The 27355-nt window shown below is 41.6% G+C and overlaps 1 protein-coding gene across 2 annotated transcripts in view; it reads right to left on the reverse strand.

The window, feature by feature from the left end:
- Nucleotides 1–19683, reverse strand: part of LOC106612724 (leucine-rich repeat and fibronectin type III domain-containing protein 1-like protein) — a 116924-nt gene extending 97241 nt beyond the window's left edge. Inside the window, exon 1 of one of the 2 annotated variants that reach the window (XM_014214177.3) lies at nucleotides 19186–19683. The gene's annotated coding sequence lies outside the window, so the exon portion shown is untranslated. Of the gene's footprint in view, nucleotides 1–18890 lie in introns of both variants that reach the window. The other variant, XM_014214176.3, reaches the window with a different exon arrangement.
- Nucleotides 19684–27355: the final 7672 nt, after the last annotated feature.

Consider the following 27355-nt stretch of genomic DNA (forward strand, 5'->3'; position numbering starts at 1 on the left):
CCCCCCCAGTTTTATCATTGGAATGTGATACAAAATGAGGCGTCGTGTGCTTTAGGACTATGCGGACGCTTCAGAGTGGTCGGGTAGGCTGTTTGCTGCTCATTGAATGCTGCTCATTGACTACAGCTCAGCATTCAACACCATAGTACCCTCCAAGCTCATCATGAAGCTTGAGGACGTGGGTCTCAACCCCGCCCTGTGCAATTAGGTCCTAGACTTCCTGACGGGCCGCCCCCAGGTGGTGAAGGCAGGAAACATCTCCACTTTGCTGATCCTCAACACTGGGGCCCCACAAGGGTGCGTGCTCAGCCCCCTCTTGTACTCCCTGTTTGTTCACCCATGACAGCGTGGCCATGCACGCCTCCAACTCAATCATCAGATTTACAGACGACACAACAGTTGTCGGCTTGATTACCAACAACGACGAGACGGCCTACAGGGAGGAGGTGAGGGCTCTCGGAGTGTGGTGTCAGGGAAATAGCCTCTCACTCAACGTCAACAAAACAAAGGAGATGATCATGGACACCAGGAAACAGCAGAGGGCGCACCCCCCTATCCACATCGACGGGACCACAGTGGAGAAGGTGGAACGTTTTACGTTCCTCGGCATACACATCACTGACAAACTGAAATGGTCCACCCACATAGACAGTGTGGTGAAGAAGGCGCAAAAGTGCCTCTTCAACCTCAGGAGGCTGAAGAAATGTTGCTTGTCACCTAAAACCCTCAAAACCACCCACAACCGCAGTGTTCTCTAGAGGGTGGTGCAGTCTGCACAATGCATCCCCGGGGGCAAACTACCTGCCCTCCAGGACACCTATCGCACCCGATGTCACAGGAAGGCCGACAATAACCATCCGAGGCACTGCCTGTTCACCCCGCTACCATCCAGAAGGCGAGGGCAGTACAGGTGTCTCAAAGCTGGGACCGAGAGACTGAAAAACAGCTTCCATCTCAAGGCCATCAGACTGTTAAACAGCCATCACTAACACAAACTTGAAATCTTTGGTCACCTTAATAAATAGAACACCAGTCACTTTAATAATGCCACTTTAATAACATTTTCATATCTTGCATTACTCATCTCATATGTATATACTGTCTTCTATACTATCTATTATATCTTAGCCTATGCCGCTCTGTTATTGCTCATTCATATATTATACAGTGGCAAGAAAAAGTATGTGAACCCTTTGGAATTACCTGGATTTCTGCATATATTTGTTATCAAATTTGATCTGATCTTCATCTAAGTCACAACAATAGACAGACATAGTGTGCATAAACTAATAACACACAAATTATTGTATTTTTCTTGTTCATATTGAATACATAATTTAAACATTCACATTTTGGTTGGAACCCCTAGGCAAATGAACTCTCCAAAAGCTAATTGGAATCAGGAGTCAGCTAACCTGGAGTCCAATCATTGAGACGAGATTGGAGATGTTGGTTAGAGCTGTCTTGCCCTATAAAAAACACTCACAAAATTTGAGTTTGCTATTCACAAGAAGCATTGCCTGATGTGAACCATGCCTCGAACAAAAGAGATCTCAGAAGACCTAACATTAAGAATTGTTGACTTGCATAAAGCTGGAAAAGGTTACAAAAGTATCTCTAAAAGCCTTGATGTTCATCAGTCCAGGGTAAGACAAATTGTCTATAAATTGAGAAAGTTCAGCACTGTTGCTACTCTCCCTAGGAGTGGCCCAAGAGCACAGGGCAGAATGCTCAATGAGGTTAAGAAGAATCCTAGAGTGTCAGTTAAAGACTTACAGAAATCTCTGTAAAGTATGGTGGAGGGAGCATCATGGTTTGGGGCTGCTTTGCTGCCTCAGGGCCTGGACAGCTTGTTATCATCAACGGAAAAATGAATTCCCAAGTTTATCAAAACATTTTGCAGGAGAACATTAGGCTGTCCACCAATTGAAGCTCAACAGAAGTTGGGTGATGCAACAGGACAACGACCCAAAACACAGAAGTAAATCAACAACAGAATGGCTTCGACAGAAGAAAATAAGCCTTCTGGAGTGGCCCAGTCAAAGTCCTGACCTCAACCCAATTGAGATAATGTGGCATGACCTCGAGAGCAGTTCACACCAGACATCCCAAGAAAATTGCTGAACTGAAACAGTTTTATAAAGAGGAATGGTCCAAAATTCCTCCTGACCGTTGTGCAGGTCTGATCCGCAACTACAGAAAACATTTGGTTGCGGTTATTGCTGCCAAAGAACGGTCAACCAATTATTAAATCCAAGGGTTCACATACTTTTCCCACCCTGCACTACAAATGTTTACATGGTGTGTTCAATAAAAACATATTGTTTGTGTGTTATTAGTTTAAGCAGACTGTGTTTGTCTATTGTTGTGACCTAGATGAAGTCAGACCAAATTTTATGACCAATTTATGCAGAAATCTAGGTATTTCCAATGGGTTCACATACTTTTTCTTGGCACTGTACGTATATATTCTTATTCCATTCCTTTACTTAGATTTGTGCGTATTAGGTATTTGTTGTGGAATTGTTAGATATTACTTGTTAGATATTGCTGCACTGTTGGAACTAGAAGCACAAGCATTTCGCTACAGTCGCAATACCAACTGCTAACCATGTGTATGTGACCAATACAATTTGATTTGAGTTGAGGGGACGTTTCCACAGCAGCAGCTCTCCTTCTTAGTCGCGCATTAAATAATTTAACAAGTTATCAAGTGACAAGGCCAGAAAGGATATGATAGAGAAGCAGCTGGCAACAGTCCCCTCCCCTGGCCCATCTCTCTCTATGGCCTCTATAACCCACCCTCTCTGTGGCCTCTATAACCAACTCTCTTGAGGGTCTCTATAACTCTCTCTCTCTGGCCTCCATAACCCACTCTCTCTCTGGCCTCTTTATTTAACCCACTATCTCTGGCTTCTATAACTAACTCGCTCTCTTTCTCCCTCTCTCTCTGTCTCTAACTCTTTCTCTATCCCTGTCCTCTATAACTCTCTCGCTCTCTGGCCTCCATAACCCACTCTCTCTCATGCATCTATAACCCACTCTCTATCTGGCCTCTAACTATCTCTCTCTAACTCTCTCTGGACTCTCTGGTTCTCTCTCTCTCTGGCCTCCATAACTAACTCTCTCTCTCCCTCCCTCTCTCTCTGGCCTCTATAACTCTCTATCACTGTCCTCTATAACTCTCTCTCTGGCCTCTACAAATTCTCTCTCTATCACTGTCCTCTAAAACTCTCTCTCTGGCCTCCATAATTAACTCTCTCTCTCCCTCCCTTTATCTCGGGCCTCTGTAACTCTCTCTTTCTCTCGGGCCTCTGTAACTCTCTCTCTCTCGGGCCTCTGTAACTCTCTTTCTCTCGGGCCTCTGTAACTCACTCTCTCTCTCGGGCCTCTGTAACACTCTCTCTCTGGCCTCTAACTCTTTATAAGTCTCTCTCTGGCCTCTATAATCAACTATCTCTCTAACTCTTTCTATCTGTCCTCTATCTCTCTCTCTGGTCTCTCTATCCCTGTGTCCTCTATAACACTCCCTCTCTCTGTCCTCTATAACTCCCCTTCTCTCTCTGGCCTCTATAACCCACACTCTCTCTGGCCTCTATAACCCACCCTCTCTCTCTGGCCTCTATAACCCACTCTCTCTCTGGCCTCTATAACCCACCCTCTCTCTCTGGCCTCTGTAACTCTCTCTCTCTCGGGTCTCTGTAACTCTCTCTCTGGCCTCTATAACCAACTATCTCTCTGGCCTCTAACTTTCTATCTGTCCTCTCTCTCTGTCCTCTATAACTCTCTCTCTGGCCTCTACAAATTCTCGCTCTATCACTGTCCTCTAAAACTCTCTCTCTGGCCTCCATAATTAACTCTCTCTCTCCCTCCCTTTATCTCGGGCCTCTGTAACGCTCTCTCTCTCTCGGGCCTCTGTAACTCTCTCTCCCTCTCGGGCCTCTGTAACTCTCTCTCTCTCGGGCCTCTGTAACTCTCTCTCAGGCCTCTGTAACTCACTCTCTCTCTCTCTCTCTCTCTCGGGCCTCTGTAACTCTCTCTCGGGCCTCTGTAACACTCTCTCTCTCTGGCCTCTAACTCTTTATAAGTCTCTCTCTGGCCTCTATAATCAACTATCTCTCTGACTTCTAACTCTTTCTATCTGTCCTCTATCGCTCTCTCTGGTCTCTCTATCCCTGTGTCCTCTATAACAGTCCCTCTCTCTGTCCTCTATAACTCCCCTTCTCTCTCTGGCCTCTATAACTCACACTCTCTCTGGCCTCTATAACCCACCCTCTCTCTCTGGCCTCTATAACCCACTCTCTCTCTGGCTCTATAACCCACCCTCTCTCTCTGGCCTCTGTAACTCTCTCTCGGGTCACTGTAACTCTCTCTCTGGCCTCTATAACCAACTGTCTCTCTGGCCTCTAACTTTCTATCTGTCCTCTCTCTCTGTCCTCTATAACTCTCTCTCTGGCCTCTATAACCCACTCTCTCTCTGGCCTCTATAACCTCTTGCTCTCTCTCTGGCCTCTATAACCTCTTGCTCTCTCTCTGGCCTCTACAACGCTCTCTCTCTCTGGCCTCTATAACTCTCTCTCTCTCTGGCCTCTATAACTCTCTCCCTGCCTCTATAACTCTCTCTCTCTGGCCTCTCTCTCTAACTCTCTTTCTAACTAACTATCTCTCTCTCTCTCGCCTGGCTCTGTAACTCACTCTCTCGGGCTTCAGTAACTCTCTCTAACTCTATCTGGCCTATATAACTCTCTCTCTATCTCTAACTCAGTCTCTCTCTCTGGCCTCTATAACTCTCTAACTTTCTCTCTCTCTGTTCTTGATAACTCTCTCTCTCTGGCATCTATAACTCTCTCCCTGGCATTACTCTCTCTCTAACTAAATCTAACTAAATCTATACCTCTCTCTAAATCTCTCTCTCTCAAACTCTAACTCTATATCTCTCGCTAAATCTATATCTCTCTCTAACTCTATCTCTCTAACTATATGTCTCTCTGTCTAACTATATCTCTCTCTAACTCTAAATCTCTCTCTAGATCTCTCTCTCTAACTCTAAATCTCTCTCTCTCTAACTCTATATGTCTCTCTAAATCTCTCTCTCTCTATATATATATATATAAATCTCTTTCTCTAACTCTATCTCTCTCTAACTCTCTAACTCTATATCTGTCTCTCTAACTCTCTCTCATTAACTCTATATCTCTAACTCTATCTCTCTCTCTAACTCTATATCTCTAACTCTATATCTCTCTCTCAAACTCTGTATCGCTCTCTAACTCTAAATATCTCTCTCTCTCTATCTCTAACTATGACTCTATATTTCTCTCTCTAACGCTAACACTATATCGCTCTCTAACTCTATATCTCTAACTCTATATCTCTCTCTCTAACTCTAAATCTCTCTCTAACTCTATATATCTTTCTCTCTAACTCTAAATATCTTTCTTTAACTCTAAATCTCTCTCTCTCTCTCAACTCTAAATCTCTCTCTCTAACTCTAAATCTCTCTCTCTAACTCTAAATCTCTCTAACTCTATATTTCTCTATCTCTCTCTCTAACTCTATATCTCCCTCTCTCTAATTGTAACTCTATATCTCTTTCTAAATCTATCTCTCTCTCTAATTGTAACACGATCTCTCTCTCTAACTCTATATCTCTCTCTCTAATTGTAACTCTATCTCTCTCTTAATCTCTCTCTAACTCTATATCTCTCTCTCTAACTCTAACTCTATATCTTTAATTCTATATCTCTCTCTCGAACTCTATATCTTTCTCTCTCTAACTCTATATCTCTCTCTCTAACTTTATATCTCTCTCAAACTCTCTCTCTCTTACTCTATATCTCTCTCTAACTCTAAATCTCTCTCTCTAACTATGACTCTATATTTCTCTCTTTAACGCTAACTCTATATCGCTCTCTAAAACTCTAAATCTCTCTCTAACTCTATATTCTCTCTCTCTAACCTCTCTACCTAGCCCCTACCTCTCTTCTCTCTAACTCTAAACCTCTCTCTCTTACCCCTCTCTCTAATTGTAACTCTATATCTTTCTAAATCTCTCTCTCTCTAATTGTAACTCTATATCTCGCTCTAACTCTATATCTCCCTCTCTCTAATTGTAACTCTATATCTCTTTCTAAATCTCTCTCTCTCTCTAATTGTAACTCTATATCTCTCTCTAACTCTATATCTCTCTAACTCTCTAACTCTAAATCTCTCTCTAACTCTATATTTCTCTCTCTAACTTTATATCTTTCTCTCTAACTCTATATATCTCTCTCTAACTCTATATCTCCCTCTCTCTAATTGTAACTCTATATCTCTTTCTAAATCTCTCTCTCTCTCTAATTGTAACACTATATCTCTCTCTAACTCTATATCTCTCTCTCTAATTGTAACTCTATCTCTCTCTTAATCTCTCTCTAACTCTATACTCTCTCTAACTCTACCTATCTCTCTCTCGAACCTCTATCGACTCGTCTCTCTCTCAAACTCTATATCTCTCTCTCTCTAACTCTATATCTCTCTCAAACTCGCTCTCTCTTACTCTATATCTCTCTCTTACTCTTTATCTCTCTCTAACTCTATCTCTCTCTAACTCTCTAACTCTAAATCTCTCTCTAACTCTATATTTCTCTCTCTAACTCTATATATCTCTCTCTAACTCTATATCTCTCTCTCTAACTCTATATGTCTATCTCTGGCCTCTGTAATACTTTCTCTCTCTCTGGTCTCTATATCGCTCACTCTCTCGCCCTCTCTCTGGCCTCTATAACGCTCTCTCAATCTCTGTCTCACAATTGTACTATATTCCTCCCTCTCTCCCTGTATCTGCCCATCCCTCATCCTCTCGTCATGAATAGATCCTCTGCTTTTTGGGTTATTTATATGTTTTATATTTAGATCTGTACCAATCTACTAGAGGATCTTTGAGGTGAATGAGTTTGGGAATGTGATTCTCCCTGCATAATTCTGATCATAAACCCGGCACACGCCCGTCTGCCTTTTCCAGCCCTTATCCCAACCTGACGTGTGTCAGTAAAGTCTTAGCTCAGGAATCCTCTCGACCGGCACACTATCCTTGGCAGCACTAATGCTAATGTGGATTGATGGATGTACACAGGCCCAGATGTGGCATCATGGCCTGGTGACACTGAGCGGGATAGGTCTGTATAGATCCCACCGTCTGATAGTAGAGGATGCAGATGGTTACAGAGAACATAGCCTTCCCTGTAGCTCAGTTGGTAGAGCATGGTGTTTGCAACGCCAGGGTTGTGGGTTCGATTCCCACGGGGGGCCAGCAAAAAAAATAAAATGTATGAAATTGTATGAAATGTATGCATTCACTACTGTAAGTCGCTCTGGATAAGAGCGTCTGCTAAATGACTAAAATGTAAATATCATCCACCCGACAGGCTGCACTAGGCTGGGAGGGGGAGTGGGAGAACACTGATATTCACAATGTTTGGTATGTGTCATGGTTGATTTGCTGGCCAAGTGCTGCACCCTCTAGGACTAATATAAAGGTCCAGACAGAAATATGTGACTTTGGACGTGTACAGCACAGAAGCTGACCTGGCAGTGAGGTCTGTCCCAGCCCGGCACAGTGCAGTAGCTATCCATTAATACCCTCATCTAATCAGGCAGTGAATGGCACCAATCCAGCTGCCTGGCAGCAGAGGTCAGAAGCAGGCTGATTGAGATTCTGGCCGCTCACTAGGCAGGATGCAGCGGGATTGAGTCACCTCGGAATGCGGCAGCCGGGAGGAGGAGGAACAGTCCCACAGAGCCAGATCTGTTCCCCGGAGGGGATTCGGAAAGGGATTAGTTCAGTCTGTGGCAGTGGTTCGCGGGGGGGGGGCGGCGCGCGCGCGCGCGCGCGCGCGCGCGCGCGCGCGCGCGACAGCAGACAGCAGCAGCAGACAGCAGACAGCAGACAGACAGACAGGTGGTGGGGCGAGAATATAGAGCACAGAATACAGGCCAGGATATGAAGTCAAAGGAAGGCCAACTGTTGAGATAAAAATAAATGAGGCGTAGGAATTTAAGGTTGACTTGTGTAATAACAGGCCGTGGGACTTTTTGAATCCCCATAATCCATCAGCGAATGCTATTGAATCTTCTGTAGCCAACCTAGTGAGATAAGATAAGCATACAGTAGGTATTCATAGGTAGCACAGTCATTGCTCCCATACTTAACCTCTACCTCAGTGTAAAATGGCAAACACAAAGGAACTGAAAGACCCTCGTTTGCCTACCTAGTAATTAGGTATTGAAATTAGATCCTTCCTAAACGTTGCAAGCAAATTATTGCAATTACAATGTTACATTTTAACGGTTAGGTGCCATCGATGTGTCATCCTCTCGCTTTGATGTCATCCAAACAAATAAGAAAGATCAAATAGACAACTGGCGTAATTAGCGAGATAACAATAGTTGTACAATATATGGAATACGAATTTGCTAATAGAAAATTTTGGGGAAATTTTAAAATTATACATTGTCAGATGCCACGGTCTCCCTCTTTTCTTGCATAGCCACAGTAACAACCAACATGAGATGCAAAAGGCTACAGTCCCCAGGTCCAACAATAGCCATAGAGCCCAAGGTTCCATCTTGAAGAATGGCTTCTGGCGTGAGATGGGGGAGCGATGGACCCCCACTTTAGTCATAAGCCTGGTCTGCAAATCTGTTCCATCACAGTGGGTGGTAACAGGGGAGGGGCTTAGTCAAATATACTTCCATAGCAGCCTATTTGGGTTTGATAAGGATCAATTGGTAAACGACATGCTGGGCTGATTGTGGATCTATAGCTAAAAAGGACCATTGTGATGCAGTAGAGCTACACTTAGTGGTGTTAAGTACGGGATGGAGTGGAGGGGAAGGGATGGGTTGAGGGGTGGCACTAGTGATAGGAGTGGGGTTATGAGCACAGTGGAGCTGACATACATGATGAGCAGGGAAAGCGGTGTCATTAAATAAGGGATCTGGTAGCTGGCTGTGATGTTAGTCTTTGTAGAACATAATTATACATGCATAAAACACACTTCCTGTAAATCACGCTTCCTATGCTCATCGGGGATTAGGACTTCCTGTCGTCATCATACAGCACCATGCTGACGACCAGCCTACTCCAGCGCAGAAATATCTGCCTCAATCCCAGGGAGAAAGGCATCAAAAAATGTCATCAAAGGAACACATTTGGTGCTGTGCCTTCTTCTTTTGGAGAAGGCACAACCATAACACACATTTGGAAAAGCCTTGTCCAAAAGACTCATTTAACTGATGCAGGGATAGAATCAACAACACATTATTGACTGTGATGCAAGTAAGCGCGTAGCCATTGTGAAACGATCAGCATGAGAGCAGCTAATGAAGGCCAGGTTTCATGGCGTGGCTGGCAGGAAGCCTTGTCAAAGACGCCAGCTACATCAAGGTACAAAAACAGGAACCCGAGAAAGGGTATTAATACGTGTCTGACACATCCATCTCAACACACTTTTACGTGTGACGAAAACACCTTGCACATTTTGAGGACAACATCACTTTACCAAGTTTTCACATTAGCATACAGCTATTCCTGAAGTTATTTTTTTTCCCTCTCTATCTTGGAGCATTATTGGGTTTTCCTGACACCGGGATCCTTGGGGGTAAAGAGACTTAATTACCCCGCTGAAGTGTTCACTAACATGCCATCCTGATTGATAAGAAAGGCCTTTGAGCTAGACTTTAAATGATTCACAGCCTTAAGGACTGGATGGAAGAACACCTGTTTAATAAGTGCTTACTAACCAGGAACCAACACCTGCATTATCAACAGATCAGGTGATTGGTCCAAAACTGCTGAAATCTAGCACCTCAGTGGACGTTGTTACTGTAGCCTACAGGCTCTGCTCAACCGAGAACATCTCTGACCATAATTTCCCAAAACGTTAATGAGACCCTCCGACAGGCGATTACTAATGACAACTGAGCTCATTTTCAACACAGAAGCGATATCATACTTTATCCATTCATTTCAAAATGCATCATGAAATATGCATGCACCTTTCATCACTAAGTTGATCTGCGATCATAGTGAAATGTTGTTTAAACTGTGTTCATTTTAGACACATTCATTTTGGGAGTTCCTTTTTGACTTGCAGTTCCATTTTGACTTGCCATGATTTGCGTTACATGTTTTACGGTCTCCAAGAAGAAAACACATTTTAGCTGTAAATCATATTTCTGGAAAATCCAACAGATTTCAGGAAAATCCTTACAAACCCTTCCAAGGCCAGGATGCTCCACCAGGCCTATTCTCACATTTAAATGGTGAACCCAGGAGCAGATGGGGCAGCCATGTGCCGTATTATAGAGTCATGCTGGCACTGACAGCCACAGGCTGGCGGTATGATGTCCTCACCAGCAACATGGAAACTACATGGGCGGAGGGCACTGTCATTTCATGTGTCCCTGCCTGTCGCCTGTCTTTGAGACAGAAGGTTAGAGGGTGGGAGAAGGGATGGAGGGGGGAGGTGAGAGAGAGAGAGAATCTGGCATCCATCACCGGCTATCCATCCATCATCGCGGGACAAAGGACGCCAGACAGCATTAATAGATCTCGAGAGATACAGTAGCTCGGGAGCGCATACACTCTTTGTTAATTTGAGGACAGCGTATCTCAAGATTCCCATGTCAAGTGTTATTTGTTACCTCCGGGCACACAGCAGAATGATAAAAGGAGGGAGATAACAGTCCAGACATGCACACAGATCCTTGGCAGCTGTTGAACAACACAGAGCCAAAATCAGCCTATCCATTAACACACACAGGGAGTGGATCAATACAAGAATGCAGAGGGCAACAGGTTACTGCCAAAATAAAGAATACACCGACATAAAGTGTCATAAAAGGGCGTCGAGCCACCATGAGCCAGAACAGCTTCAATGCACGTTGGCATAGATTGTACAAGTGTCTGGAACTCTATTGGAGGAATGTGACAACCTTCTCCCACGAGAAATTCCATCATTTGGTGCCATTCCAGAATTACCACTGGGACCGTCCTCCCACCCATCCAGCACATCTACTCGAAACGGTGCCTGAGGAAGGCCAGCAGCATCATCAAGGACCCCACACACACCAGCCTTGAGCTGTTCATTCACTCACCATCGGGCAGACGGTATCGGAGCATGAGGTCTGATAACAACAGGATCAGAGACAGTTTCAATCTACAAGCCATCAGACTGCTGAACACTTGAACTGGAGTGACCACCTTCACGGACTCTCTGCACCTTAGCACACACATTATACATATACATATATATATATACACATATATATATATATATATATATATATATATATATATATATATATATATATATATATATATACACACATATACATATATATATATATATATATATATATATACACACATATACATATATATATACATATATATACACATATACATATATATATATACATATATATACACATATATATATACATATATATATATATATATATATATATATATACATATATATATATATATATATGTGTGTATATATATATGTATATGTGTATATATATGTATATATATATATGTATATGTGTGTATATATATATATATATATATATGTATATGTGTGTATATATGTATATATATATATATGTATATGTGTATATATATATGTATATATATATATATATATATATACACATATATATATATATATATATATATATACAGTTGAAGTCGGAAGTTTACATACACTTAGGTTGGAGTCATAAAAACTTGTTTTTCAAACACTCCACAAATTTCTTGTTAACAAACTATAGTTTTGGCAAGTCGGTTAGGCCATCTACTTTGTGCATGACAAAAGTAATTTTTCCAACAATTGTTTACAGACAGATTATTTCACTGTATCATAATTCCAGTGGGTCAGAAGTTTACATTCACTAAGTTGACAGTGCCTTAAAACAGCTTGGAGAATTCCATAAAATGATGTCATGGCTTTAGAAGCTTCTGATTGGCTAATTGACATCATTTGAGTCAATTGGAGGTGTACCTGTGGATCTATTTTAAGGCCTACCTTAAAACTCAGTGCCTCTTTGCTTGACATCATGGGAAAATCAAAAGAAATCAGCCAAGACCTCAGAAAAAGACTTGTATACCTCCACAAGTCTGGTTCATCCCTGGGAGCAATTTCCAAACGCCTGAAGGTACCACGTTCATCTGTACAAACAATAGTACACAAGTATAAACACCATGGGACCACGCAGCAGTCATTCCGCTCAGGAAGGAGACACTTTCTGTCTCCTAAAGATGAACATACTTTGGTGCGAAAAGTGCAAATCAATCCCAGAACAACAGCAAAGGACCTTGTGAAGATGCTGGAGGAAACAGGTTCAAAAGTATCTATATCCACAGTAAAACGAGTCCTATATCGACATAACCTGAAAGGCCGCTCAGCAAGGAAGAAGCCGCTGCTCCAAAACCACCATAAAAAGCCAGACTACGGTGTGCAACTGCACATGGGGACAAAGATCGTACTATTTGGAGAAAAGTCCTCTGGTCTGATGAAACAAAAATAGAAGTGTTTGGCCATAATGACCATCATTATGTTTGGAAGGGGGGAGGGGTATGCTTGCAACCCGAAGAACACCATCCCAACCGTGAAGCACGGGGGTGGTAGCATCATGTTGTGGGGGTGCTTTGCTGCAGGAGGGACTGGTGCACTTCACAAAAATAGAACATTATGTGGATATATTGAAGAACTCAAGACATCAGTCAGGAAGTTAAAGCTTGGTCGCAAATGGGTCATCCAAATGGACAATGACCCCAAGCATACTTCCAAACTTGTGGCAAAATGTCTTAAGGACAACAAAGTCAAGGTATTGGAGTGGCCATCACAAAGCCCTGACCTCAATCCCATAGAAAATGTGTGGGCAGAACTGAAAAAACGTGTGTGAGCAAGGCCTACAAATCTGACTCACTTACACCAGCTCTGTCAGGAGGAATGGGCCAAAATTCACCCAACTTATTGTGGGAAGCTTGTGGAAGGCTACCAGAAACATTTGACCCAAGCTAAACAATTTAAAGACAATGCTACCAAATACTAATTGAGTGTATGTAAACTTCTGACCCACTGGGAATGTGACGAAATAAATAAAAGCTGAAATAAATCCTTCTCTCCGCTATTATTCTGACATTTCACATTCTTAAAATAAAGTGGTGATCCTACCCGACCTAACACAGGGAATTTTTACTGGGATTAAATGTCAGGAATTGTGAAAAACTGAGGTTAAATGTATTTGGCTAAGGTGTTCGTAAACTTCCGACTTCAACTGTGTGTGTGTGTGTGTGTATATATATATATATATATATATATATATATATATATATATATATATATATATATACACACACAAACACAAACACACAGTGCATTTGGAAAGTATTCAGAACCCTTGATTTTTATCAAATGTTGTTACGTTCCAGTCTTATTCAGAAATGTATTAAATCGTTTTTTTCATCATCAATCGACACACAATACCCCATAATGACAAACCAAAATCAGCTTTTAGAAATGTTTGCAAATGTATTACATATAAAAAACTGAAGTGTTACATTTTCATAAGTATTCAGACCATTTACTTAGAACTTTGTTAAAGCACCTTTGGCAGCGATTACAGCCTTGTCTTCTTGGGTGTGACGCTACAAGCTTGGCACACGTGTATTTGGGGAGTTTCATTCATTCTTCTCTGCAGATCCTCTCAAGCTCTGTCAGGTTGGATGGGGAGCGTCGCTGCACAGCTATTTTCAGGTCTCTCCAGAGATGTTCGATCGGGTTCAAGTCCGGGCTTTGGCTGGGCCACTCAAGGACATTCAGAGACTTGTCCCAAAGCCACTCCTGCGTTGTTTTGGCTGTGTGCTTAGGGTCGAGGTCCTGAGTGCTCTGGAGCAGGTTTTCGTCAAGGATCTCTCTGCTCCGTTCATCTTTCCCTCGATCCTGACCAGTCTTCCAGTCCTTGCCGCTGATAAACATCTCAACAGGATGATGCTGCCACCACCATGCTTCACCATAGGGATGATGCCAGGTTTCCTCCAGAAGTGATGCTTGGCATTCAGGCCAAAGAGTTCAATCTTGGTTTCATCAGACCAGAGAATCTTGTTTCACATGGTCTGAGAGTCTTTAAGTGCCTTTTGGCAAATTCCAAGTGGGCTGTCAGGAGTGGCTTCCGTCTGGCCAATCTACCATAAAGACCTGATTGGTGGAGTGCTGCAGAGATGGTTCCCGCATCTCCACAGAGGAACTCTGGAGCTCTGTCAGTGACCATCAAGTTCTTGGTCACCTCCCTGACCAGGGCCCTTCTCTCCCGATTTCTCAGTTTGGCCGGGTGGCCAGCTCTAGGAAGAATATTGGTGGTTCCAAACTTCTTCCATTTAAGAATGATGGAGGCCAATGTGTTCTTGGGGACCTTCAATGCTGCAGAAATGTTTTGGTACCCTTCCCCAGATCTGTGCCTCGACACAATCCTGTCTCGGAGCTCTACGCACAATTCCTTCAACCTCCTGGCTTGGTTTTTGCTCTGATATGCACTGTCAACTGTGGGACCTTATATAGACAGGTGAGTGCCTTTCCAAATCATGTCCAATCAATTGAATTTACCGCAGGTGGACTCCAATCAAGTTGTAGAAACATCTCAAGGGTGCACCTGAGCTCAATTTCGAGTCTTATAGCAAAGGGTCTGAATAGTTAAGCTATTTGTTTTGAATTTTTTAATACATTTGCAAAAATGTCCAAAAACTGTTTTCACTTTGTCATTATGGGGTATTATGTGTAGATTGATGAGGAAAAATGAAATGTAATCAATTTTAGAATAAGGCTGTAACGTAACAAAATGTGGAAAAAGTCAAGGGGTCTGAATACTTTCTGAATGCACTGTATATATGCTACCATTCAAAAGTTTGGGGTCACTTAGAAACAGACACCTCACAAGTCCTCAACAGGCAGCTTCATTAAATAGTACCCACAAAACACCGATCTCAACGTAAACAATGAAGAGGCAACCCCCAGGATGCTGGCCTTCTAGGCAGAGTTGCAAAGAAAAAGCCATGTCTCAGACTGGCCAATAAAAAGAAAAGATTAAGATGGGCAAACGAACACAGACACTGGACAGAGGAACTCTGCCTAGAAGGCCAGCATCCCGGAGTCGCCTCTTCACTGTTGACGTTGAGATTGGTGTTTTGCTGGTACTATTTGATGAAGCTGCCAGTTGAGGACATGTGAGGCATCTGTTTCTCAAATTAGACACTCTAATGTACTTGTCCTCCTGCTCAGTTGTGCACCGGGGCCTCCCACTCCTCTTTCTATTCTGGTTAGAGTCAGTTTGAGCTGTTCTGTGAAGGGAGTAGTACACAGCGTTGTACGAGATCTTCAGTTTCTTGTCAATTTCTCGCATGGAATAGCCTTCATTTCTCAGAACAAGAATAGACTGACGAGTTTCAGAAGAAAGTTCATTGTTTCTGGCCATTTTGAGCCTGTAATCGAACCCACAAATGCTGATGCTCCAGATACTCAACTAGTCTAAAGAAAGCAAGTTTTATTGCTTCTTTAAATCAGCAAACCAGTTTTCAGCTGTACTAACATAATTGCAAAAGGGTTTCTAATGATCAATTAGCCTTTTAAAAAGATAAACTTGGATTAGCTAACACAACGTGCCATTGGAACACAGGAGTGATGGTTGCTGATATTGGGCCTCTGTTGATATTCCATTAAAAAAAATCAGCCGTTTCTAGCTACAATAGTCATTTACAACATTAACAATGTCTACAATATATTTCTGATCAATTTGATGTTATTTTAATGGGCAAAAATGTGCTTTTCTTTAAATAAAAAAGGATATGTCTAAGTGACCCCAAACTTTTGAACGGTAGTGTGTGTATGTATGTGTATATATATATATATATATATATATATATATATATATATATATATATATATATATATATTCATGCAACATAGAGCTGGGAATTGCCAGGGACCTTACAGTACGATTACACGATACTTAGGTGTCGATACGATATGTATTGCGATTTTCACTATTCGATGCTGTAATTGTATTGCGATTCCATGTTAAAAACATATTTCTCACCATATGTCTGCCGCCGAGGGTTAAGAGAGAGCCATGACATAACGAGTTTTGATCAGTCCTGGAAATAATAGTGCTGAAAACATATTGGCTCCTTATTTAAAAGGAAGATGGAGAACAATCTGTGGTTCATTGAAGGTACAGACAACTAGCGGTAAAATAATATTGCGATATTGTCAAAACAATACGATATTTGTCCAAAATAATATCCCGATATTTAACTGAATCAATTGTGCTTCCTCCATCACTAATGCGACACATACAACTGCTGCTACCAAATGTATTATGATTGCTAAATACTGCATCATTTAAAAACTTGCGCCCCAATCCCCCTTCCCCGAAACACATGTACATTTTGGACTATAAATTGTGGATTCCTGTATTATACTTATGCTAATATGTTTTCTTATCTTTTCTTATTTCTTATTGTTGTTGCATTGAGAAGTAACCTGCAAGTTAGCATTTCATTGGACAGTGTATACCATCCAGTACATATGACTAATAAAACTTGAAACTTGAGAACTTAAATAAGTGTTCAACTGGGTTGAGATCTGGTGACTCAGATGACCATGGTATATGGTTTATATCGTTTTCATGCTCATCAAACCATTCAGTGACCACACATGGGGGCATCTGTGGATGGGGGCATTGTCATCCTATGGAGGTATAGCCACGGTCGCTAAAATAATGGCCTGCCCTGCTTGTATATGCATGACCCTAACACCTCAGCTCCACTATACGCATTGCGTTGCCTTGCCATCAGCGTCAGGACAATGTGACGTTCTACCTGCTACACAGAATGCGTTGTTTTGAGAGAGAGAAGAAGAGGAGAAGCAAAGAGTGTCTATATTCTATTTCCCCTACTGTACTGTTCCATTATGTATAAGTGCAATAGCTTTGGCCCAGTTTTTCGCTTGTATTAATTCAATTGTTGCTAATGGTTGTACTACATTATCTTCTAATTACACAAGTTGATTTTGTTTACAATGTGAACATAGTCAATGTAGCTTGACTTCATAAATCTTAGTAAAATAACCAGTGGTGTATACTCGAGGCCATACAATAATCAACTTTATTTCTCCTTATTTCTTTAGGGAATGATAGAATGAACTGGCGCGTCAGCCATCGGGAATTGAACCTTGGCCATTCTTAAGCTTGGACGCTGCAACGCGAGCGCAACATGGGCAGTACAGCAGCTTTGATTGATTTCAGAGGACGCATTCCCTCAATTGCTGATGGCTGATGGTTGTAGTGTAGCAGGGGCGTACACCTCTGCGGAACCACCTGCTTTCAACATACTTTGCATCATTCATTTACTCAAATGTTTCCATTATTTTGGCAGTTACCTGTATCTAACCAGACAAACAGGCATGTGTTATCTGACCTGGATTGTTTAGTAGCATATTAACTTTGTTCCCACAGATATAAGAACATTGTCATGTGAAGCATAACTGACTTTAGCTCATGTGAGGAGCGAGCTGCGAGCTGCATCTGGTGCTCCGTGGCCCCCTACCTGCAGTAGAAAATAAGACATTATCAGTCACTGCAGCTTGACATTCAGAACACTCCTCGCTGGATTTACGGTAGAAAGGATATACAGCTAGGTGCTGCATCAGTGGAAAGAATGCACTGCCATGAGTGGGCAATGAAGAGGAGAGACCTCGGGCGGCAGCCAAAAGCCGAATTGCACAAGATCAACGACGTGCATTAGGCTAACAGCCAAGTAGCTCAGGTGGAACATATTCATTAAAAGTGGTTCTGTGTTATGTAATGCCAAGGGAGGCGAATGATTAAAAGTCATTTTGAATTATTGAAGAAACATAGGTCCACCATGGTGCAATACAAAATAAAAAAAAAGGGTAGACCAGACGAAATTGTGTTACTGCTCATCACATTACTCATCACATTACTCATACGCAGAGGCATTTCTTAAACTTCCTCCTCCCAGGGTGCAATATACTTGACGTTGTGGGGAACATGAGTGCCCCAACATAAATGCTTTATAACCTTGTGGAATTGCAACGTGATTGGAGATCGATTTTACAGACACGGTCTCGCCCCTTTTTTCTGTCTTTTTGAAATGAATAAACACGTAGGCTAGGTTCCGTTCAGTCAACATTGTTTTAAAATCATTTCCAATGCATTCTTCATAATTAACACTTTCTTCACATTGTAGGCTACCATCTCCATTGGCCATAGTGTACTTGACACACAATCGAATCGATTTAGAAAATGCAATGGCTATAACGGAACGTAAGAAGCATATTTCACACAGTCGCAAAGCAGTTTGGTGTGCTGTAAGAGTGCATGCAGTATTTGTCACAAATCAAGACAGAGAAGGATGATGATAGGATGAAAGAATGTAAGTGGTAAATATCTGGATGGGGGAACAAACTTGATAATGACCATATCTTCATTTCCTGTGGTTGTTTATGTCGTGAGACTATCAAACAAGACTAGAGTAGTCAGCTTACTCCTAACGAATGGTGCAATTGCCTATCTATAGACCATTACGCAGCATTCTGTTGTAGACTCCCACCAAGTCAAACAAACCACACCTGATCCACACCTCGTAATAGCCTACCATGAAAAATGCAATTACACATGGAACTCCACTATAACGTAACAGCTCAATGAGACAATACTCGTACCTCTGTAGAAACAATTATCCCTTTTTTCTTACTATGTTTTGTCCGAATTGAAAATCTTGCACATGAGAAAACAATGAAATCATGATGATTGATGGTTACCTCTATTCCTGAGACTGATGTTGCCTCTCCGTTATATGTCAATCTCCAGTAGGCTATGCCACGAGGTAAATAGCCCGAGTAGATTTTAACAATAAATGCATCGAGTTGCCGCCGGTCTGCTTCCCCAGTAACAGAGTTAAGAAGCAGCACAACCAGCCAAGATTTCTGGACTTGGTGCGCAAAGAACACTCACTTGCACCGCGGAGGGCAGTTGCGTTGCAATTAGTTCCCACATATATTATCACACAAATGAGTAGCATCTGTGCGTGCGATTTCCAAGTCTGACATTTCTTACTTTTTAGCTTCAAATGAGCCGACCCAGACGGAAGAGCCCTGTTTCCCAAGGTTTTCTGTAGAACACAACGGACATTCTAAATAGTGTCAGTGATTGTAAATTAATCTGCCGAGTCCATCATATCCGAGCCCCGACTTCGATCGTTAGTAGCCTTGTTGAGGCAGGAATATCCGTATCAGGTATACATCCTTTGAGCGAAGACCTAGAAGTTCAGTCGGTAGGGTCTGCTGCTAACCTGACGACTCACACACTACATTCCGCTGCTCTGTAGTTCGCGGAGAAGAAACTAACGTCCGTGGGCGTGGCGTACCGTTTGGCCGGAGCTAAGAGTCTGGATAGCCAGGCAAATTCTCTCTCCACAGCTACATGCCGCAGCCGGCCAACAAACTCTTTACACCTCCGACTTCTATTGTCAAAATGGTACTGCGTTTATGGGATTACAAATCGGAACTTCAAATCATGCTATCGAACGTGATGTTTTGCTTTAAGAGACAGTATATTGACTGCTGTCAAAGATTACGTTGTATTGACTGTGAAGCCGTGAACACAAATAGCAACAACAACAAAAAAGAGCACACCATTTATGATGATGATGCGAGCGCTTTGATGAAGCGTCTACTTTAACCAATCCACAGCAGGGAGTGGATTACTGTGCTCAATTTACATGTTTGAGATTTTATAGGATTATTTGAACGTGCGCAATTATAGGATTAATTTGAGGAAATGTTCTACATGCAAACCTCTATATTTTCAAAGAGCCATATGATGGCGATGTTTCAAAAAGGAGCTAAAATATGTGGTCGGAATGTGTATCCTTTCTGACACATGTAGATTGAAAATGTAATATAGCCTAATATATTTAACCCCCCTGTTGTGTTCGTTTCATGTTAATTAATTCTGTGTTCCTGGTGCAAAATGACCGCCCCATTATAGCTGATTATAAATCCATAATAATACATATATTATCACCTAATGTTGTGTTAGATCGTTTTATCAACTTAAGTTCTTGTGAACATTACACGTTTTGAACTTCTATTTGCTATTTATGGCCTGTAGGCCTCATTGACCTGAGCTCATACAACTCGTTTTTTAAGTTAAAAAAAAAGCAGAATGTATGGATTATTTTCACTATAACAAATACTCAGAGGAAACATATTGTGCTATTTATCACAGACTACTTTGTGTCAAGAATAACAAGGACTCTCTCCTCCTCACCAGTGTCATGATCAAAGATATGATCAAGAGCCTCACGTACAGTATATCGTTTGGTCATTGTGCTGCCACAGAATGAATTGTGAGCAAGGCCTCAAAAAAGCTTTAAATACCAGAGCTGTGAGAAAAGTTCTATATATTATTGAAACAATGTTGCGGTTGTTTGTGAGAATGCCAGTGTGGTTCCCGTGGGGGAAAGATTCTATTGGGGAAAGGTTCCCGTGGGGGTTGCCATGGAAGCCAAGAAGGAGAGTGAGGTGTGTGTGTGCTCAAACACACATGCATGTGGGGGTCTGGGAGAGGAAGTGTGTCCATCTGATGAATGGGCATGTGCCTGAACTAAATTTTATACACTAATTGTAGTCTCACCCACTAATTTCTAACGACCGGTCATTTTTGACCGGGAACACCACAGGTGTACAAAAGTTAAATAAAACACCCAAAATGTTATGAAAATCATCAAAATGTGTTTTGTGTGTTCACATGCCCTGTGTGGACAAAGTCATGGAACCTTATGACAATCAGATTAAATGAACTCCATTTTTCAGAAAGAAAACTTGTAAATCGGTCCAATTCGACCGGAACACAGCAGGAGGGTTAAGTTAATATTGATTAAGAAAGTATACCACACCGTTAAAAAAAACATGGTTTCAGGGCCCAGCGCTGTATCACTAGTCAGTTCAGCACCATGGACAGAGCCGAGCACGCATAGAAATTCAGCACCGTTTTCTCACATAATAACATGGACAGCAGCACGCTTTTGGTCTGAAAATCCGGTCTGATAAGGTCACATCTCTCACTTCTCCTCTGCTACCTCTGTGACAGAGTGGCTCTTCTCCATTTTGATCTCATTTTAGGGAAGACTGCTTTTAGGTACTCGGTGTCAGACAATGATACAATGATGATTCGGAAATGGAACCACAGTCAGTGGGGAGTAAGCTGATAACTTCCCCCACTGAGTCAGAGCAAGGACCAAAGTTCAAAAGGACAGTATAATTAATCCGATTGTTTTGTTTCGAAAATTTGACCAAATTGTTGGTCACAAGTCATAAATATGTTCACGTATAGTATCGTTGAAGCATAGCTATAGCATAAGGTCATAGCATAAGCTATAGCTAAAGCATACAATCACTCCATTATAGGTGTGCTCCAATATCCTCCAATGGAATTCACTTTCCTGAGCTTATGATTCGTGTCCTTGACTCCAGAATGACTGGGCTTGAGTCCCTATCTGGTTTTCCCTGGATTTGCTACATTGGTGTCAAAAGTGCGATGAGGCTATCAGGACATGTGACTTGTGGGAAGATATGAGTGAGTAACAGAAAGAGGGATTAATAATATAGACATCCTGTATAAGTGCATTACCAGCTTCCCCAAGGGAGTTAACTCTTGTGGAGAACATGTCTGCTTGGGAAAAACCAGAGGGACATGGGTTTGAGTCCCAGTTGGACTTATGGAAAAAAATACTTCACTCTAAACTATCTGTCTCTAGTAGCAGGCATACTGTCTCTGGCATACTCCATCAGGTTCTATGTCAATCAATTGATCCATAAATCAATCAATCCCTTCTCAATCCCTCAATTTAGAATTAGCCTTGTTTAGTTTTAACCACATTGATTTCCACAGTAGTCTGCATGCGTTTCAGAGAGTTTCTGCCTAGTCGGTGGATGGTATGGAGTGAAAGCAGCGTACCCAAATAGATTCCAACAAAATACTGTAGCGTAAACACAGCTGTTGAGGCCGACATCCTTCCGAATGGATGCCAATTTCCTGAATTACTAGCTGATTTGTTTATACAAACACATTTTAAGGAATTGTCTGTGGTGAGTAAAATACCTTGACCATCATGTTGAACTTTTTTCTTCGGGAATGTTGAGAATATCAGACAACTTTGGAAAGCCAATAGTTGTTTTAAAGGTGTCCTTCAGTGACACAGAGATTGAACTCAGCAGACCTTTCGATATCTCACCAGGTAGGTCATTCATTCTACCCCTGGAAAACTGGGAATGAGTCCGATGGAGAGAAACAGAGACAGAGTGAAAAATCGAGATCCGAAAATGGAAGACGAAGAGATGGAAGAGATATTCCGCCAGCGGATGTCTATCTCAGAGAGGGCAATGAAAGAGTGATTGATTGAAGATAAGGAGGTGAGGAAAAGTCAATACTGGATTTGAGATCAGGAAGTTGGAACAAGGTTTTAAGGTTTCCCCTGACAGACTCAGGACAAGGGCAAAAATAAACTGCACTATTGTTTCTGTACCAGAATAAGATAAAGGAAGAGTAGACTAACTGAAGTATGTATTATCCCAGGAGAACATGGAAGATAAGGTGAAACCTGGAAAAATTGAATTACAAAGATAAAGGTGAAACATTCCCAAGAACCAAACAATGTTGTGTAGTAAAGTACTGTACTTGATAAGGTAAAGCACATCAAAAATCACAAAATATTAGTTTCAAGTGCAGATACTGTAGGAGTGAGAACAGTTCTCTAAAGGTTACCTGAGTGTATGAAATTGAAGCTACCAAATCAGCATGGCGAAAGTCTCCTTCAGATATACCCGTTTCATATATTTGTGGTAGTAGTTACAGTGTGAAGGTTAACTAACACTAACTCACACAACAGAACAGGCTGTGGAACATTTTCCAACCTGGTCTCGAAACATTTTCTCAACCTAGTCCTCATCTCCAAAAGACACAAAGGACTTTTCACTCCAATGAATGTCACAAACAGAAGGAAGGCACAGACTTTAAACAAAGTGGGGTGATTGATAATGCATTTTGTATGAGGGAAAAAGAAGATAAACTATTATTTTTCAATACGAAAGAAAACATTGATATAATTATAGAATTCTTTGTATACACTGTACATATTTTCATTAAATTGCTATATGTTTGCATGTTTAATGTGATACTTACACAAATGTACTGTATCATACAGTTATGTAGGTGCAGCTGCTGTTTGATCAAGTCAAGAGAAGGTTATGATTGTAAATATTGTTCAATGTAATGGGTGTGTCGTGTCTACATAACTGAAAATATAATTGCATCAATCAGTTGTGCCAGATGTGATCGCTAATCCATAGTGTAATAGATGATTGATGGCTACCTCCTGGCTAAATTATCATTGAAATACTCACAGGGTTTGTTAGGAGAATGTGGTCATTCCAAGGATCAGGGCCTTTCATAGGTCCTTTTTCATATATCCATTTATTTGTCAATTCATACCAGTTAATGGTGAATTTTGTCCACGTTTGACGCATAATCCATTGCGATGCCCTGCATACTCTGAGCTCTAGGGTGTGTATCAGCCAGGAAAGCTAAGCCAAGCTAATAGCCTAATTACACTTCAGTGATGAATGGCTACTGTATAGTACAGTTCTGTTTTTCAAATATTACTTGCAGCAAAATTAATATTATTATGTTTATTTTGATCATGCAACAGATTCCGGGGAGCAGAAATTGATTTAGAACGTATGCGTGCAGAGTGCAAGACAAGGTGCGTGCTGCAACATATAATGACATTAACAACTACCTTGATACATACTCTGCCATGAGGTACCAGGGAAAATCCCCTTACATGCAGTATAGGCTGACGGATGGACATGGATGCAGCACATACATAATTAGATAGACACACACACATCTTGATGCATCTCTTCTGTGACAGCTAAGGCCTGTGTTTTCTATGCTGGAGAGGAACTGAGGAATGGATCATAGTTAATGATGAACTCGCTGCAGTAAAATACTAATCATCCACAGCACGCTGAAATTGGCTTTCCAGAATGGCAACGTGCTGAAGTTTGCAACAGTGGTAATCAAACCAGCTTCACGGCCTACAGTCCATCAATAACTACGCTGTGCATATAAACTCTATGAGCAAGACAAACAGTGGTGCTAATGTTCCACAGGAATTGTGCCTTTACAGAGCTCAGGTGATATTGTTAAAGGGTAACACAGTCAAAACTAACTTCATTATATGCATAGTACAAATGTGAAGCTTGTAAGTTGCAGAGATTTCTGTGCTTACAACATTACAGTGCACAACAGCAATACAGTGCTGCTCTTGGTAAACATTTTTTTTTGTCCAGAAAGAGTTTTTCATAAAGAACATTATGCTAATGTCTTCCGAGCTTCTTGTGAGCTTCATTCCAAGAATTTGCCACATTTACCTTGCATAAAATTCAGACAATGTCTAGGAGACCAGCAATAGGTTTTTTCTGGGTTGATTCCTTGATTAAAATCAAGACAGGGACCCAGAATGGTCACTGAGAAAGAGTCTGTTATATGACGATCATCGGTCATGAGAGGAGCCTTAGGGCAGAGACAGACTAGATTACTATTGAGTCAGCAGCCAGGCAGGGAAGGGCAGGTGTGTTGGAGAGGCTCATTGCACTGTTATTAATCAGTTGTAACACCATCAACCCTTGGGCCTGTTTTCTGTTTCTTTTGGTTTACTCGTGAGACCAACAGACAACACTCTTCAAATCATCAGCTGCTTTTAATTGAATGCCTGGAAGGATCTGTGTTCAGATATTGTTAGAGGACTGGCTGAATCTCTGGTTAGGGGCTAGATTACATATATTTAGGGACCTGTTCCAAAGCAGATTACCCGCATTAATACATGGCAAGCAAGTTCTAGCTATTGTGAATGGGGCGTTTCACCAACTGCAATTACTCTTTTCATTACCAAAATATAGCGTGCTCTATTTTAAGAAACCTAATGCAATGGTAAAGCTTCATTATACTCCTGTGGTGATGTCTATGGTTTTTACTTGATTACTTATAGTTTTTCATGTTGTCTCTCTGTAATTGTGTAATGACTTGGTGCTGCCTATCCTGGCCAGGACGCTCTTGAAAAATGTATTTCAAATCTGAATGATCCCTTCCTGGTTAAATAAAGGTAAACAAAGCCTTGTGGTTAGAGCATTGGGCCAGTAACCGAAAGGTTGCTGGATCAAATCCCAGAGCTGACAAGGTAAAAATCTGTCATTCTGCCCCTGAACAAGGCAGCTGTTGTAGGCCGTTATTGTAAATAAGAATTTGTCCTTAACTGACTTGCCTAGTTAAATAAACGTTAAAACAAAAAATAAAAAAATTGGACATTGTAGTGGTCTGGGTGTAGCTGGTGCAGAGGAGTCAGCTGCAGGACAGCAGAGATGAGTAACACAAGTAACTTTACTCAAATATTCCAATAACATGTAATACCGAGCCCACAATAACGGACTGAACATACATAAAACAATCACGCACAAAAACCATGGGGAAAACAGAGGGTTAAATAATGAACATGTAATTGGGGAATTGAAACAAGGTGTGTAAAACAAAGACAAAACAAATGGAAAATGAAAAGTAGATCGGCGATGGCTAGAAGGCCGGTGATGTCGACTGCCGAACGTCGCCCGAACAATGAGAGGGACCAACTTCGTCGGAAGTCGTGACAGACATTGACCTAACGTTATAATAAGATTAGCCTTCCATCGCCGTTGATATGGCCTGTTAGTGACTTTGCCAGGTGAAAGGTAAACAAACTGATAGGCAAATAGCCTAGGGTACAAGTTGATTCAGTACCAAGGACAGAGATCGTAATTACTGCAATTTGACAGTTAGGTCCAACAAATTAAAGCAAAAGATGCAATTTTTTAACAAAACGAGAAAGGAAAAACAATAAGCAGTATATTGTAATAACTTGATCTACCTAAACAGACTTCCTAAAGTCACATTTTGTTAAGTTACACATTTTGTTAAGTTACTTATTCTAAAATTGATTAAATAGTTTTTTTGCCCTCGTGAATCTACAAACAATACCCCATAATGACAAATACATTTTCGCAAATGTATTAAAAACAAAAAATGGAAATATTACATTTACATAATATTCAGACCCTTTACTCAGTACTTTGTTGACTCACTTTTGGCAGTGAGATGCTACAAGCTTGGCATACCTGTATTTGGGAAGTTTCTCCCATTCTTCTCTGCAGATCAAATCAAGCTCTGTCAGGTTGGATGGGGAGCGTTGCTGCACAGCTATTTTCAGATCTCTCCAGAGATGTTTGATCGGGTTCAAGTCTGGGCTCTGACTGGGCCACGCAAGGACATTCACTCCTGCGTTGTCTTGGCTGTGTGCTTAGGGTCGTTGTCCTGTTGGAAGGTGAACCTTGCCCTAGTCTGAGGTCCTGAGCATTCTGGAGCAGGGTTTCATCAATGATCTCTCTGTACTTTGCTCTGCTCATCTTTCCTTCGATCCCGACTAGTCTCCCAGTCCCTGATGCTGAAAAACATGCTACCACCACCATGCTTCATCGTAGGGATGGTGCCAGGTTTCCTCCAGACATGATGCTTGGCATTCAGGCCAAAAAGTTCAGTCTTGGTTTCATCAGACCAGATCATCTTGTTTCTCATTGTCTGAGAGTACTTTAGGTGCCTTTTGGCAAACTCCAAGTGGGCTGTCATGTGTTTTTTTACTGAGGAGTGGCTTCCGTCTGGCCACTCTACCATAAAAGCCTGATTGGTGGAGTGCTGCAGAGATGGTTGTCCTTCTGGAAGGTTCTCCCATCTCCACATAGAAACTCTGGAACTTTTTCAGAGTGACCATCGGGTTCTTGGTCACCTCCCTTGCCAAGGCTCTCCCCCCCGATTGCTCAGTTTGGTGGCCAGCTCTAGGATGAATATTGGTTGTTCGACACAATCCTGTCTCGGAGCTCTATGGACAATTCCTTCGACCTCATGGCTTGGTTTTTGTTCTGATATGCACTGTCAACTGTGGGGCCTTATATACAGTGCCTTGCAAAAGTATTCACCCCCTTGGCGTTTGTCCTATTTTGTTGCATTACAACTTGTAATTTAAATGTATTGGACATACACAAAATAGTCCAAATTGGTGAAGTGAAATGCGGCACCATGAAGACCAAGGAGCTCTCCAAACAGGTCAGGGACAAAGTTGTGGATAAGTACAGATCAG

This window comes from Salmo salar, chromosome 09 (assembly GCF_965601325.2).
Source record: "Salmo salar chromosome 09, fSalSal1, whole genome shotgun sequence".
In the NCBI taxonomy this organism is placed as follows: Eukaryota; Metazoa; Chordata; class Actinopteri; order Salmoniformes; family Salmonidae; genus Salmo; species Salmo salar.